General features: G+C 44.7%; 1 pseudogene; it reads right to left on the bottom strand.

Moving 5' to 3' along the window:
- Window positions 1-13,041: 13,041 nt before the first annotated feature.
- LOC133904155 (tyrosine decarboxylase 1-like) lies at window positions 13,042-14,757 on the bottom strand (annotated as a pseudogene).
- Between the last annotated feature and the right edge of the window lie 1,048 nt (window positions 14,758-15,805).

Raw genomic sequence — 15,805 nt, 5'->3', positions numbered from 1 at the left:
GCACCGTTGTTCTAGTATATGCTTTTCTGATCTTAGGCAACCGTGTAAAATGTATAACCGTTTATATCTGTACCCTTAGTATGTTATAATTGTATATATAGGGCCCGCTGCTAGTTTTCTAATAAAATCACTTGTAGGAGTACTCGATTGATTTATTCGATCTCGAAACTATGTTGAACCTTTGCATATGTTGCTTCACAAGCCAAGCTTTGGTTCGCCCTGGATTGTCTTGAAGAAGCAACTGTTTGTGCTCATTAATATATGGGGACACTTCGTTCATTTGTTGCAACACGAGGAAATGAGCTTGGTCGTATGCCATTGGCTCAGGAGTAATTACATGTTTCCCTAGAATGACTTGACCTGTGAGCCTGCCATCATGGCGAGAATGAGGCACACCAATTAGGTTATCTGGGTCTATATAATTAACGCACCACTCAACTACCTCCTCTGTAGAGTAACCCTACGGATGGAACCCTCAGGCAAAGCTCGATTCCTTACGTATGACTTGAGAACACCCATGAATCTCTCATATGGATACATCTGATGAAGCAACATGGGGCCAAGGAAATAAATCTCCTTCACAAGGTGAGCTATGAGAGGGACCACGATATCGAAAAAGGATGATAGAAAATACATCTCGAGAAAACATAGAGTCTCGAAGTGTCTTTTTTCTAGCTCAGCTAGTGTTTCTGGGTCGAGTACCTCTAACCAATTGCATTGAAGAAAAACACAGACTCATCATCTATGTCAACATCACATGGCAATCATGAGTCTTCATGCGGCCAACCATTTTTAGCTCTTTCACGAAACAAGTCTTCTAATGTTGGATGAGTAACTAGAGGGAACTTTCACATCGTGCAAGAACTCAAAAAATTCTTTTTTTCTCCTTCTTGGATGAGGTGATGCAAGATGGGGGTAGGAATTTTCCTTTATCTATATCCTTGGCATAAAGCTCTAGCCTCAAGCCCATTTCTTGAAGTTTAACTCATGCGTCCTTTGGTTTCCCCTTCATGTTGAGCATTGTATCGAGGAGACTATCACAAATATTCTTCTCTATATGCATGAGGTCAATTGAGTGGTGAATGTCTAAGTATTTTTAATAATGAAGCTCCCAAAGATAGGTCCTAATCCCATTCAAGGATATATGGCCTGAGTAGGTTTCTATGCTCTTGTACGATTCTAGAGAAAATTTTGACAGCATATTCCCGTTGTTCTCTAAATACACATCTCGACAATGAGTCAAGAGAGGGTGTGTATCTAAAGAACAACAGAGAGATGACACCAAAATTATCTCTAAAACCATACAAGAGCAAAGAAACCTACTACTCAGGCCACATATCCTCGAATTGTTCAAAGTTCATAGACAATTCAGGAGCATCTTGTTATAAATATGATGAGTTGCCAAGTCATATTTATAATCAAACACTCCCGAACGGGAGACATGGGTTACACAAACTTGGTTCACTTTTAGAAATATAATTAACATAATTGCAACATAAATATATCAATATTTGCACCTAATAACATCGTAATAGCAACATAGTTTCACTTTTAGGAATATAATAGCACCATAATTGCACCATAAACATATCAAGATTCTACTCAAATCATAGAATCTAGCAAATACGAACAAGAGGAGGGGGAAAGGGGATGCAAACCTTCAAAAGTCAAGGGGGACAATCCACATATATCAAGATTTAGGAGAAGGTGCAAAATTGTTTATTCTAACTCAAACCCTAGAATTCACCATATATGAGCAAGAGGACAAGAAGAAGGGGGACGCAAATGGCCAAGGGACAATCCCAACTTCAAATCACCAAGATTTAGTTGATCCTTAATAGAATCGCCAAAAAAAAATCGCCCTTTTACCGAGCAGCTGGCGGACAGACACTATCTGGTCGTGCTGCTCGGCGCATAGGATAATAGTAAATATCGCTTATTAGTGACAGATGATAAGGATACCCGTCACTAATAACTTTCACATTAGTGACATGTGTTCTCATAACTTGTTACTAATAATGCTAATCTCATCCGGTCCAAAGGAAACACATTAGTGATGGATGAAAACTATGACCCGTCACTAATTACTTTCACATTAGTGACAAGTGTCTTTATTTACCCGTCACTATTAAGTGGCCCCGGCTATGAACCGCCTACATTTAGTGATGTGTGACCTCTATACCTATCACTAATGATTATATTATTAGTGATGGACTTTTAGGTGATCCGTCACTACTATATTAAGTGGCGGATTGTTCTCTTACCGTCACTAATGACACCTCATTAGCGACGAGTTGTGGTCAGGTCCCAACCCGAGCCACACATTAGTATAGGTTGTCAACTAGATCCGTCACTAATAGTGTATTAGTGATAGATTCTGATTAGCTGTCACTAATGACATATCTTCTTTGATGGTTTCTTACATAGTGAGAGAAACTATAGATAAGGAAGCCTTGAGCCGTTAGATCGATGGGATGACACACCATCAAAATGATCTAGATTATTGGATGAAATCAATTAGAGGTGTGAATTGATCTTTGTATACTAAAAGAGTGAAGTAGGAAAGAACTTGTGATTTTTGTATTAGTATAGGTAATATACGGCCAAGACATATGAATGAGCTAACTGGGCTGCCATTTATTCCCAATGACAGGCCCCATGGTGGTGTCTGTAAATGGCAGCCATCTAACTTGCGCGGACAATTTTTTGGCCCATCCTTATAGATGCTCCGGTCCATGGCTGAGAAGTGAGTGTGGGCTGTGGCCTGTTGGGCTGTGTTGGCAGTAGGCCAGTGACCGACTTAGGTGCAATTTGTGGTGTTGTGCTGCAAAATTCAATCAATTATAAATATATTTACTAATTCTAGTATGCTTCTAACTAAGTACTACAGCTCTTTTCCTTTTGGGCGGAACAGAGCTACCTAGCAAGATTCGTGCAACCCATAGGAATAAAATCGATCATCTTCTTCATCCCACTCTGCCGTCCTACATTGTCGGGTCACCATCCACGATTCTCCCACCCTGAACTAACTATTCTCACATGTCATCATGTTGCCTATCACCATCACCGTAATCCTCTAAGGACATTTATAACGATGTGTCTCATAGGCCATCATTTTGCATTCACGAAATCTAAGAGACGACTTAAAAGACCATATGCACAATGTGTTGTCTATTAAATTACAAGTCACTAACCTACAATCCTTAACTTTTGCATTGATAAGTTCAATGGATAGCCTTCAAGAAAGACTACATATGGTATAATGGTGCATTCATCATTATCTAGAGCTAAAGATTCACACAATAAATAGTTACAGTATTTACCTAAAAATGATAGGTTTCTCTCACCTGCCTCTCTCTCCTTTATATTAATAAAAAATCCAATGTGACAACGCTATCGACGGCTATGAAATGAGTGATGTGGACCATTCAGTTTACACAGATGGGCCTTTCCACACGAAATGTCTGACATGGGTGGAGAGTCACTAGGTGAAAAATAGACATGAGTGATAGGTGATAACATTCATAGACGATAGGTGTTATATCCATCACCTCGAACACATCACTGATGACTAATTATTGATGACGGGTACGGATCCGTCACCAATGACGAACAAATGTGATGGGTAATAACTGTTATCCGTCACCTATGAATGTCTCCCATATGCTGGAGAAAAATTTATAGGTAATAGGTAACCTTTTCACCTGTCACTTATATCGTATAATAAGTGACAGGTAAGTTACCCGTCACTTATAGCTTTCATCGATGTGTTGGCGAGAAATTTATAGGTGACAGATGACCTCTTCACTTGTCACTTATATCATCTAATAAGTGACTTATGGTTTTCACCCATGTACTGGAGAAAGATATAAGTAACGGGTAACCTAGTCACCTATCACTTATAAATAACATAAGTGACGGGTAGGTAGTTTACCCGTCACTTATGTTTCTCTTGCCCCGTAGGAATGAGCTGTTTACTGGCTGCATCTTGGAACGTAGCCAAGATTTGGCAGCCGTCTTCTCCTGCAAACAATAGCAACGCATCCAAATACATATAGACAAACACACTTGTATAAGAACTCGCTTCATCACATAATTGCAAATATTACAAAGTTCAAATGAATTCATTACAAAATCACAAATGCTATAAAGTTCCGATCAACTCATAATTACATAAGACTTCACAACCTACAACTTCTATAGCGGAACTCACCCTGTGGGCTGATGACTTCAAACACCATAAACTCATCGATCTGTCGTCGAATATCCAGGAGTGCACCCGCGTCGAGAAACATACACTTGTATTTCTGCATAATTTAACGCGTAACCAACATCATGTTATCATGGAATTAAACTAATTACTGAAATTAGTTACGAACAATCTTGTATTGAACTTACATCGGGGGATTTGATATTGTTTGCTCGGAGCGTGAGGAGCATGTTCCATGCAGTATAGAAATCGTAGGTGTTGTCCGGTAGTTGTTGGTGGCACTGCTGAAAAGAAGCTTTACTGTTAGATGAAAAGGAAAAAAAGCAACAGATAATATTTGGCAATATGTGTGGTAGCACTTACCACGTGCCCGGTCTTGTGTGTCAGCCTACGGCTGGCTTTCGTGTCGTAGTCGGTTGAACTCGAAGGTAGTTGTCAAAAGCTCTGCATAAAGAGGGATCGATTATGGAGCCTTTGAATGTTAGAAAAGTTTAATATGTGAATTAAGATAGGCAAAACTTACGTGTCAAGGAGTTGTTTTACAACGCTGTGATCACACGATCTAAGTTTACCTTTTGCAGATATTGGTCTTGACGAGTCATAGAACACCAAGTCCCACTCGAGACAAATGTTAAGTAAGATCCAATGGCCACCGGTGTTGTGGGCACCCATTAAGTACTTCACTTTTGAGGATTGTTGCATTGTCCTGGCCACATTATTCACAGCATAGTTGGAGTGAAGTTGGATGACCAATATAGTAATGGCCTCAGGGTCAAGAAATGCGACGAGATTCTTGTTCTTCATTGTTTCTTTCATCAAGTGTCTACAGATAAGAACACAGTAAGATTCAAGACTTAATGGTATTAATTGATGAATATCCAGTATCAAGGGACTTACAATGTGAAGACCCATAATAATAATACGTCCAGGCCATCAAGGTTGAAGAGGTTGTATAAGTCATTGAAACCCACAATGAAGTAGCTGTCTTGATCACTTAAGAAGTGTTGTCATTTATACTGTATGACTATGGATTGAGCATTGCTGTCTCTACAAGCTTATATGTAGTAATTATGCAGATCGACACATATTTTCCCGCCCTTCCTAGCTCATCTACTGTCATCAAGGGCTTCCCATATTTGAATTTTGTGTTGGCCTGAGTCTACACTGGTGCAATATCCGTGGACTGCTTCACCGGTACAATGGCCTTCAAACTTTGCTGGTACAATGGCCTTCGATATCTCTGGCAGGGGCTTCTTAGAGCCTTTCTTCTCGACCTCCTTTTCCTTCTTCTTTTTTGGGCCCTCTAGGGGAGACAGTATTGGGTCTCGAAACGAGGCTGCCGGATGCGGAGGAACATGCGGTGAAGCTGGCTTCTCTGGAGGAGGAGAAGGCAGTGAAGCTGCCTTCTCTGGAAATGAGCGGCATGACAACGGTGCACTTGGAGCTCACCCAGACTGGGATGCATTGGAGACCACGCTATCGCCCCTCTTCCACTGGATCCTTTGATGAAGAGCTTCACCAAGAGTTATGACTTCCTCATTGGGGGAACCTCCAACACGTGATCGGTGGTATTGCTATGTACCATATTCACCATAACCACAGTATAGCCTGCACGTATCGGGACCATATGTAAGATACATATGCCTGGAAGCACCTGGTCCCTTGCAGCCTCGATGTGATACCCGCCAGGCCTGATTACAAGACTATAGGGCGTGGGCCCTTCTAGCAGGTCAATTGTATCCGCCTTAGTCTTGGCAACAGCTACTTGTTGCTCGACCTCCCTGGAGGCATAGCTATTCTTCCCTGTAGTTCCGGGGATAAAATTCTATGGCATGGAAATCTCTATTCTCTTTGCTGCAAGCTACCCCATGATGCTTCAGTAAACTTTCTGGGTGATATCCCGTGTCAATGCATCCACGTCCACTGCACTCGACCTCTTCCTCTTCTTGTACATCCCAATGTCTTCGGAAAAGCCGTATTTCCAATCCTGGAAACTTGATACACCTCACACTTGACCTGGGTGCTCTGGGTTTCCCAGTACCACTGGGAGAACATCACGTTCCCTGACCCTGGTGAGGGAACCTTGGCTGACTTCGGCTGCCTTTTCTTTGACTTTTTCTACGACTGTCTGGGTTTCACTGTTTCTGAATGTGATTTTCCCGCTTTCGGACAGGTCACCCCTTGAACGTAAATATGACCACGATCGTCCCAGGAATTGATTCCAAGGATTCTCGCGGCCTTCTCTGGCTAATTTCTTGTCCTCTTCCTGCCATTTCGCCCTTTTCCCCACATGCTTGTTCTTAGCCCGAAGCTGCTTCTTCTTCTCACTCTCCTTCTTGAACTGCTCTGAGCTCTTTATCTGCACAAAAACATCCTAATCTTCCGGTTTCAAGTGTTTGTAGCTCTCGAAGGGTGCCACCCCTTTTGCTAAGTACCGATTCACAAGCTTGCTCTTAAAGCTTCGGTGAAGTTTCGCGATCGCTTTTATTGCTGCATTGACCGCGACGTTCTTTTGATGCTCGCTCATGTTTCTAGGGTACTCCAGATATTCCATGATGACATTATTGAAAAAGTCTCTCTTTGCTTCGTCACTAAGGTCATCAAACTTAGTCATTATCAGCACCCTCTCCTGAGCAATGAGCCCTGCAACCCTCCGGAATCTATTCAGGGCCTTTTCATCCGTAGGCAGCCCATCAGCATCTATTTCCGTGATGGTAACCTTGTCCGTCGGCCACTATATTTGTGTCCTTGGCTTTCGGGCTCGTGCAACACTACCAGCTGTCTGGCTTGGAGACTACGCTGCCACCATCTAGAGAGAAAAATGGAGTTGACATAAACAAAAGAATGTTCCTCCATTAAACAAGTATAAAATGTATTGACTCGCTCGCATCAATACCTCTTCGGCGGGATTGTATTCTTCATCACTTTCCTGACGTCAGCACTCCTGATTCGGTGATGGGTCAGGGCTCGGGCTATGATACTAGCTTTCGCTACTACCAGAGGAGGACACCGGGTGCGGGCTTGGGCTCCTATCCGCCCCATCTTGCACCGGTGGGCCCTCTAGTGCTAGCATCCTCTATGCTTTTGGTTTCTCAGGGGTGACAGTCTTCTTCTGCCCTATGGAAATCAAGTGTAGTATATCCTGTTCTCAATAGAGGAAAGAAAAGAAATCAAGGCTAATTTCGATAATGACTAGGCATTGATATAAGTAGTTCAAGTTAGCATGTTATATATTACCACCTAAAGCTTTGTACAAGAGCAAGAGACTAAGGGATAGGGCTGTCAATGAGTTGTGAATCCATTGCACACTATGTTTTATAGTGAGCACTTTATTTGGTATGTTTAATTGTACCTGCTTGTTCTGTTTTACTAATATGTCAAGTGGATGGTCAATGCTAGGTGCTTGTGCAATAGTAATTCTCTAAAGACTATATTTATTACCACAAACAAGCTATGTACGAACCTTTTCGAACCTAAACATTGCCACTGGTGGCATGTAGTGGAACATACATGCACATAGTGAGATACTTAAGAAAGGTAAGGTTATATGTGCGTCTTTCACGACATGCTCTGGTCCTAGGTTTCTTCCTATGGTATTCTAGCGTTAGAAGAAGTCGTGTCCGTCCCAGACAACTGCAACATCCTCTCATACCTTTTTTGGGGGACAAACAAAGTTCAGGAAAAGACGGACCGAACCCATTTGGTGACTTTCGTAGTCGCCGTCATTGAACTAACTTGGATTTGAACTATGATTCAGATAAAGTCTTACCAAAATTGGATTGGTGATAAACAATGTTCAAATGGAGGAGAAGATCAGAATGAGACTATATAGGTGAACTTTTATAGTTATGACTACCATTATGGATGGTATAGGTCCTCAGTGTATTGTATTTTTATGGAAAATATGATTGGGTTTATGATCCCAATTTGATTTAAAACAACCAGTTATTATCTCAATAGGTGGCTTTATAGTTGAAAATATTGCTCAATAATGCTCGTAGACGCCCTCGGGCACCAAGTTTCCTTCCGGTAGCATGTCCCTTAGTAGATCCAGCACTGCTCCGAAACTCTTGTCACTCCAACCAAAGGTTGCCTTCAGTTGTAGAAGCTTTAGGATCCCAAATATCCGTATGTACTTCTCTTTACAGTTGGGATAAAGAGGTGTTTTGGAATCCCGCACAAATTCCTGGAATTTAGCAAACTCACTATTGTTATGCTCATCGTGCCGCTCGATATCCCGCACGATCTGGTCCACATTCTCCACAAAATCCTCGAGATCATTATCATTCAAACCTAATATGTCCTCATCCCTGAGATCATGATCCATTTCATCGGGTGTAAGTCCTTGATCCACACTGTCGGCATGGAAGGCCCGATCCATCTCTCCCTCATTAAGGCCTTCTTCGCCATGTTTGTTCCAACATGTATAATTCTCTTTAAATCCACGCATGACCAAGTGTGCATGGATATTGTCTGGTTTTGGGAACTTCTTTTTCATTTCTGTAGTCACGACATGGACAATACATTATCGTTTTACCACGATCTTTCAGATCCGCCAAGGCAGCACTCATGAAATGCTTCACCCCGCTCAAGTACTCTAGACAAGTCCAGGTCTCGAGGTACATCCAACTTCTGTCCGTCATCTACAATTAATGTAAAAACATTCATTCTTCATTAACAATGACCTTAATTTCGTGGTTAAGCATATGATTAAAAATTCTCTACAAATACACTAGATCTGTGGCATCTCGCGGTAGATCGAGCAAATCTAATATCAAATCGAACATAAATACAACTCAATTGTACTAAGATTTTGGATAAACATGCAAAGCGATGGATTACAACTCAAAGCACAACAAATCTACCAATTAGGGTTTAGAGGAGGAGAGGAAAGGGGGAGATGCGAACCTTCAAAGACCTAGCACCAATTCAAACTTCAAATCAACAAGATATTAGAGAATCCTAGAGGAGCTAGTGAAAATCGCCAGCTACTTTGTGGGCAACACTGTGTAGTAACTGTTCACCCACACAGTGGCTGGTCAGCTCTTAAAACAGAGTTGAGTAATAGGTGACGGGTGATAAGATTACCCGCCACCTATTAAGAGTCATAAATAACGGATTGTATTATAACCCGTTACTTATAATTGGTCCGGGGAGACCCGTCACCTTTGTCAAGTTATAAGTGACGGGTCATAATATGACCCATCACTTATTACTTTTGCAGGGGAACTCATCACCTATGATTAAATCATAAGTGATGAGTTTAGTTATTACCTGTCACTTATATTATTGATGAGAGATAATATTATGATCCCCACCTATTATGTGGTACCAATGATAGGTGTATAAATGAATGTAACCTAAGTGACATAAGTGACGGACGGCATAATAACTCGTCATTAAATTTTATCTTCTATATTCGTTTTTCACTTAGTGAGTATTTCAAATTAATATATGTAAATTTACCGAAGCTCTACTACACTAACCATGATCAGTACTCTGACGTGCCTTAAACGCCCAGTAATTGCTCGAAATAGATCTGCATACAATAAGGCTAGGCACCTAGCTAACTATACATAAGTACATATGCAGCCACTGTTGGCACACACTGTAGCAGTAATTATCCAATGGCATCAAATCGTCAAGCTCACAACCAATACGGCATTTGCATTATATTATTGGATCGATTAAAGTTGCTAACGTTTCAAGCCGACGACCCCCTTTTCCGCCTTGTCTTCTCTTGCCTAGGCATTCGTGAAACCCGAAGACTCAGCACCCACTTGGCGCTTGGCATATGGTCGCCGTCGCACGCACGCGCCATAGATCGCGCGGGCTTCGCCAGCTTTGAAGCATGCATGGTTTGCCATGCACGCAGCCTCGCTATAAATACGTAGCCCCTCGCATGCACTACGTTTCGTGTGTAGCCGAGCTGCTGTGGGCGATATGAGTTCGTCGTCGCTTGTCCTCCTCCTCGTCCCACTCCTCCTCGCCGCGCGCGCCTCTGGCGCCGGCGTCGGCGCGCCCTCGCTGGGCGGCGCCGCGGCCGCGGTAGACGAACGGCGGGAGCACGGTCGCGGGAACGCGGCGGCGGAGAGAGATGCGTTCTACTGGAAGGTGGGCAAGTTCGCGGTGATGGTGTACAGCATGTGGAACGAGATCTCGCCGGTGCCCAAGCTGGAGAGCGTCGTGTCGGCGTCGACGCGGCCCGCGGGGGACGGCCGCGCGGTGGACTACCTCCTGGTGCTGCGGGTGGCCCGGCTCGGCACGTGCCAGGCGCTCGTGTGGGGCGTGTCGGACGAGGGCTCGCTGGAGTGGAAGCTCAAGTACTTCAAGCCGGAGCATAACCGAAGAGCTTAATTACTTGCCACTCGTTTTGTGAGCGTGCAATCATGGTTTGCCGTCTAGAGACGAATAAACGGACGGACGTGCGTGAATGGATGGATTCGTACGTTTTGTTTTTAGTACTTCGGTGTGGTACAAGATACATATGAAGGAACCTATTCAGGCTGTAACATCACGACCCTCCACTAATTGTACTCTGAAGTTTTCCTAGTGGGTTCTCCCTCCAACGGCTCGTATCAAATTCGCACATAAAAGTTGATGTCCTCCGTCCTCGATCGCCCAATCAATCACATAAATAATAGAGTGTAACCAGATCTGCTATCTCCATCTACTATTTTTCCTACTGACTGACAAGATTCAGGACAAGATGTTTGATCAGACCGCCACGGATCTGCAAGACTGCAACAGTAGTATTTGTGTCACCCTAGCTGTCAATTAAACAACACTTTATACACGAATTTGACCGAAAACCGGTGTATCGGATTGAAATGCCAAGCCAAAATGTCCTTCATTCGGTCCCTTGGCTGGATTTAAAGACGTCTAAATGGGCCGTGTCTACTTGGCCGGTCCGAGGCACGGCACTGTAGGCACGGCCCAGGCACGGCACGGCCCGATCACCAACGGACCGGGTCGGCACGGCACGACGCCACGGGCCGTGCCTGGGCTGAGCGCGCGGCACGACGGGCCGGCACGGCACGGTCCGGCCAAGTCGGACCGGCACTATTTTATATTTTTTTATTTCTATTTTTAATTTTTTAGCTATTTTTAAATATTTTTAATCTATTTTTATATATTTTTATCTATTTTCTATATATTTTTTATGTATTTTTTTATTTTTTTATATATTTTTTTTATCTATTTCGGCCCGTCGGGCCGAAATCGTGCCCGGGCCGACCCGGCACGGCACGGTGACCGACGGGCCGTGCCGTGGGCCGAGGAGAAGGCACGCGGGCCGACACGGCACGGCCCGTTACTGTAGATGGGCCGTTTGGGCCGTGCCGTAACCGGGCCGTGCCGAGTCGGGCCCGTGCCGGGCCGGCACGAACGGCCCATTTGGCCATGTCTGGCTGGATTGTCATAATGGTCCCTTGGCCGGATTTTACTTATTAAAAATTAAACGTGTCGCACGGTGCTGCACAAATCATCGAAATTTGAAGCCTTGATAGAAAAGAATTCACGCCCCCCGCCCCCCCCCCCCCAAACCAACCTCATGTACCTTCCTTTCTAGAACAGATTTGGTAAACTAAACAGGAAGAAGTTTATTGTACTCCTCTAAAGAATCGGTATAGTTCGAATAACCCCATAAAATATAAAATCGTTCAATTTATTCTCCCAAAGTTTTAATACCGGATCACTTTACACCCTCAGCCGATTTCAACAGTATTTTTTTGATTTTTAATTAAACAATTTTGCATTTAGGTCCCTATATTTTTCTATTTAAAAACCCTTATTTTTTACATTTACCCCTTATAGTTTTATTTATTTACATATAAGTCCCTAAAATTTTAAAAAAGCCCCTAGACCTTTTCTATTTTTACTAAATAGCTCCTACCTTTTTACAAAAGACCCATGTAACTTCAAACATTTACAATTTTTTCATATGAGCTCCGTTTTAGACGATTCTTGCGCTCAATCGTAGAAACAAGTATTTTCTATTAGTAGGCTTTTTTTTAGTGCTTTCCTACTCTTTAGTATATTATTCTTAGTTATTTGTATTTTTCTCTTTTGTCGGTTGGTCTTGTGAGTAGGCGATTAAATTCAGAAGTAATCTCTAGGAGTAGGAGTTCGAGATAACTGAGCAGCATATAAGCAAGTGTCCTTGATCATATTGATCCCATTGTAGGAATGTGTGTCTTTTATTTCTACTAAATGCTTGTCAATATGAATCTCATGTTTAGGGTTACGGATACGACTTGGCCAATTAACTAGATGTCCTTCTTACTCTGTACGCATCAGTTGAGTGTTGAGTGGCACAAGAGGAGGTCTTGGAGAAATAACCGACAAAAGAAAAAATATAAATAACTAAGAAAAGTACATCAAACAGTAGCGAAGTACTATAAAAAACCCGCTAACAGAAAGTACTCTTTGGTACGATCGTGTGAGGACAAGAATCGACTAAAACGGAGTTCATATGAAAAAGTTATAATGATTTGAAGGTAAAGTGGCCTTTTTTAAAAAGGTAGAAGATATTTAGTAAAAATAGAAAAAGTCTAGGAGCTTATTTGTAAAATTTTATAACTTATATGTAAATAAATAAAACTACAAAAGGGTAAATGTAAAAAACAAGGGTTTTTTGAAAATAAAAAAGTTTAAGGACCTAAATGCAAAATTAACTAATTAAAAATTAGAAACCGCCGTTGAAACCAGCTAATTGGTAAAGTGATCCGGTATTAAAATGAACTTCTTCCAAATAAAAAATACAGTTGTAAGGAGTAAAATAAATTTATTCCAAATAAAAAATACACTCGTGTTTGAAATGCTTTTATTTTAATACTGGACCCTTGCCGGAGGTTTTGCTAGAGTCTTTTTTGACGGGATGTGCGACACACGGAGCTCAACCCGACGGGTGCGGTCGAACCGAACGGCTTTGCTATCGGACTCCATATCCACTATGATTGACAGCGCTGTAAAACGTCCTCGGCCTTGTGCTGCAGCAGCTCCCACACGTCCCTGACGTGCCGCATCTCCGTCGCGGCACCGCCGACGGCGAGCCGGATCACGAACTTGCCGTCCACCACGAAGTGCGTCATGAACGCCCGCCCGCTCGCATTCACCACCGCAAGGAGCTCCCGGTTTACGTTGTCCACGGTTCCGTCCCCCGCGAACCTTGGCCGGATGCGGAAGCATACCAGGGAGAACCTCCTCGGCGCCACCACCTCGAAACGCTCGTCCGCTGCTACCACCCGCTCGAACCACTTGGCCGCTGTGACGTGCTGCCGAATGTGTGTGCGCAGGCCGTCCGCGCCGTAGCGCCGCAGGACTACCCAAAGCTTGATGGCGCGGAATCGGCGCGACAGAGAGATCTGCCAGTCCTTGTAGTCGATGGCGGCCGGCTTCGCGGTGCCGCCTCCTGTGCCAACGTTCTTGAGGTACTCTGGGTCGGTGGACAGCGCGGCGATGAGGGCACTGGGTCTCGCCACCCACAGGCAGCAGCAGTCCATGTTGGTGAGGAACCACTTGTGCGGGTTCATGCTCACCGAGTCCGTCGAGGTATCCCTGGAACTCCGGGCAGATGGCCGCGCTACCGGCGTACGCGGCGTCGACGTGCAGCCACATTCCGTGGCGCCGCGCCACCTCCCCAAGCTCGCGCACGGGGTCGACCGCGCCGAGCCCCGTCGTACCTACCGTGGCGCAGAGGTACAACGGCACCAGACCGCGGGCGACGTCACGATCGACTGCGGCGCGGACGGCGCCGGCGGTCAGGCCGTACCCGGAGGCCGCCGACGTCTGAATGACGCGGAAGTTGGAGGGCGGGATGCCGACAAGCCGCGCGCCCTTCTGGAAGGTGGCGTGCGTCTGGTCAGAGGCATAGACTACCAGCTTCATGATGACCTCGTGCCCCAGCCTGACCAGCGCGCGGTCCCGCGCGGCAGAGAGCGTGCACACCACGGCCTCGCACGTGCTCCCCTGCAGGACACCTCCGCCGCCGCCCGAGAAGAGTAACCGGCGTGGCAAACCGAGCAGCTTACCCATCCAGTCCATCACGACGCCCTCGAGCTCGGCGGCGGCCGGCGACGCGGCCCACACGAACGGCACGACGTTGAGGCCGGCCGAGAGCATCTCCCCAGCGAACCCGGCGGCACTCGCGTTCATGGGGAAGTAGGCGAAGAAGCTGGGGCTCTGCCAGTGTGTGAGCCCCGGCAGGATGTCCTTCCGCACGTCCTCCAGTACATCCTCCATCGGCTCCCCAAGCTCCGGCGCCGCCTCGGGGAGCAGCTCGCGTAGCCTGCCCGGCTCGAGGTCGGCCGCCCGGACCGGGTACTTGTCGACGTCGCGGTAGTACTCGGCGAGGAAATCCACCACGGCGCGCGAGTCGTCCACGAAGGCCTCGGGGTCCAGTGGCTGCAGTGGGGCATCGAATAGCAAGCTGCCCATCGTCAACAAGTTCCTACGGGAGGTCGATCAGCACGAGCAATACAAATCAAACAGCAATAGGAGAGGCAAGATACAGGTCCCGTCTGTTTCGGCTGATGTTTGGGGTGGCTTATATAATGCGAATGCGCAGGTTGAAAACAATGTGGTTCATCGAGCGATTATGGAACACGAGGAAAACGCGGGCCGACAGAGATGCATGGTACGGCCGTACGGTACGGTGAGGGGGACAGATCGGAGAGGTTGGCCATCGAGCGATTATGGAATCATGAAGCTCATATCTCCGGGTATGGCCGGTGTTTAGATTTAGGTATAGCGTATTTCCGAGTATCAGCATCGGATCCCGTATGTCCGGAAGGTTCGCTTTAGCTCCTGCATGTAGGTTTGATCTTTAAAGTATCAAGGAAGTTAATAAGGTAAGGCCTAACATTTAGATTTTGCTATTTTTAGATGAAGGAAGCTTTATTTCATCTTTACTTCAATAAAATGAATGAGTTTTGACAGATTTGAATGATCTCCACTGTCTACCCAAATTGATCAAATGATCGCCATAAAAAATTAGACCCTGTTCCTTCTTCTAAAAAATACTTTCAATCTTCTCACCCTCGAAACAAGGAATAAACAGTGATTGTGTTCTTTTTGACAACCACACACGTGTGTTTTTGAAAAATCCAATCTTTGCTATATCATGAATTGATTCCATATGTACGAAACATGTGTGCAATTGCTAATGATGATATAATGTTCTAGCCTCTACATCGTGCACATATATTTAGCCAATACACAGTCATCACCTAGAACAACCGAGACAAATTGGTTTCAAGAAACAAGACCAAAGATGAAAGGACGGACAAAACTCGGTATGCAGAAAGCAACACTGAATTTCGAACCAAGAACTTTAGCTTATAACCACTATGCACTCAATGTCAATTAAAAATCTTCCATCATTACGTGAAAAATGGATATGGGTGACGGGTGATAAACTTAATGGGTGATGGGTACTGTACCCGTCATCCCGAACGCGTCACTGATGACTAGTTATTGGTGATGGTTCTGTATCTGTCACCAATGATGAACAAAAGTGACGGGTATTAACCGTTACCAGTCACCTATGACCGCCTCCCATGTGCTGGGGAGAAAATTATAGGTGACGGGTGAGCT

This window comes from Phragmites australis, chromosome 21 (assembly GCF_958298935.1).
Source record: "Phragmites australis chromosome 21, lpPhrAust1.1, whole genome shotgun sequence".
Classification (NCBI taxonomy): Eukaryota; Viridiplantae; Streptophyta; class Magnoliopsida; order Poales; family Poaceae; genus Phragmites; species Phragmites australis.
The sequence above is the reverse complement of the archived record's forward strand: the minus strand, read 5'-3'. Positions and strand labels throughout refer to the sequence as shown.